Source organism: Theropithecus gelada, unplaced genomic scaffold, assembly GCF_003255815.1.
Source record: "Theropithecus gelada isolate Dixy unplaced genomic scaffold, Tgel_1.0 HiC_scaffold_6440, whole genome shotgun sequence".
In the NCBI taxonomy this organism is placed as follows: Eukaryota; Metazoa; Chordata; class Mammalia; order Primates; family Cercopithecidae; genus Theropithecus; species Theropithecus gelada.
In genome coordinates this window covers 1-1,716 of record NW_020263096.1, presented here as the reverse complement: position 1 = coordinate 1,716, position 1,716 = coordinate 1, and the positions used below count along the sequence as shown (strand labels likewise).

Here is a 1,716-nt window from a genome sequence, read left to right as displayed (position 1 = left end):
AAAGTGGGGTCCATGGACCAGGAGTATCAGCATCACCAGGGAGCTTGTTGGAAATACGGAGGCTCAGGCTCCACTCTGACTTTACTGATTGGGAGCATAAACTTTAACCAGATTCCAGGGGGGATTCATATACACATTCCCATTTGATAAGTGGGGGGTAGTAGGAGGTGAGAAGTGGGGAGGGGATGGCTACTGCACTGGAGAAGGCTGACTTTGTGTTGAGGCCATTTTCATGAGGGCAGTGGGGAGCCATGGAAGGCTTTATGCAAGGGAGGGTATGGGCAGATTGAGATTACAGAAGGATCCCACCAGTTGCCTTGTGTGATGACCCAGGGAGAAGGGGAGGCTGTCCCTGTTTGAGTAGGAGATGAGGGCTACTAGTGGCCATTAGTGGAAAGAAGTGAGCAGAAATCCAAAGGACTGGTGATGATAGGATGAGGGTGGGAACCAGGATGGGCTTTGGGCAGACCCAGAACCCTCTGTCTCCCTGTTGGCCCACCAGATAATAATCCCTGTGTTCCTGGGCGAGTCAGTGCCACCTGAGGTGTTGGCAGCCACTTTGGCTGAGCTGGACGGGTGCCTGCAGCTGCTTGAGGACAAGTTCCTGTGGGACCAGGCCTTCCTTACTGGGTCCCATATCTCTGTGGCTGACTTGGTGGCAATCATGGAGCTGATGCATGTGAGTGCCATGGGGTAGGGTGCCCGCTGGGCAGTGGGGTATCCGGGAAGGGAACTGACATCCCAGCTCAGGTTGTCTTTTCTGGATGTGGGACCCTGTGTGAGTCACTTTTCCTTCTGAGCCTCAGTATCCTCATCTATAAAATGGGGCTTTACAAACCCTCACCGCAGATATATTAAGAGGCTTCCAAGTGTCCCTAGGGAGGGGGACACCCCAGCCCATCACACACATGGTGGAGGAGGGAAAATCCAATCAGAGAACCCCTAAAGCAGGTCATGCTGCCTTACGCCTGGCTATGCCCAGCCCCTCCGCTGACTCTGTCTTCCCCTAGCCCATCAGCGCTGGCTGCTGAATCTTTGAAAGCAGACCCACAATGGCAGCATGGCGCCCAATGTGTGGAGACTGCCGTGGGGGAGGACCTCTTCCAGGAAGCCCTCGCAGCTGTCCTGAAGGCCAAAGACCTGCCTCCAGTAGAACCTGCTGTTAAAGAGAATCTGAAGCCCTTAATGCAGCTTTTCTTACTGTGAGTGCGTGTCCCGGACTTGCTGAGCCACTGAGGGGATGCTGTGTTAGTAGAATAAAGACATGGAGCTGTCTGTCTCCTTCGTTGTAAAGAAGACATAACTGCACAGGCTCTGGTCCACAGTTCCTCCAGGTATCATGCCTGCATTCCTTTTGTCTCCTACCCCATTCCTTTCTAGCTTCCATGTGACCTCTGAAAAGAGCTTTGGCAAACACTTATTTGAGCCTGTCCTTCTGTGTGGAACTTTCTATGGTTCTTCACTGCCCAGAGGCTCAAGTACAAGTCATTGAACTTTGCATTCAAGGCCTTGGTCCCACTCCTCCAGGTGGCTCCTTCTGCCTGCACATTTTTATACCCCTCTCTGGGCTCCCACCTTGGCTTCTGCTCATGCTGTTCCCTCATCTTCTTTGCCTGGTGCCCTTCCTGGTCTTTTGGCATTTGGCACCCTGTCTCTTCTCCAAGGAGACTTCCCTGACCTCCCCAACCCCAGTCCAGGTCAGATGACCTCTCTGGG

At 53.3% G+C, this 1,716-nt stretch overlaps 1 pseudogene; it reads left to right on the top strand.

The window, feature by feature from the left end:
* The first annotated feature begins 251 nt into the window (after positions 1–251).
* LOC112617928 lies at positions 252–1,202 on the top strand (annotated as a pseudogene).
* Positions 1,203–1,716: the final 514 nt, after the last annotated feature.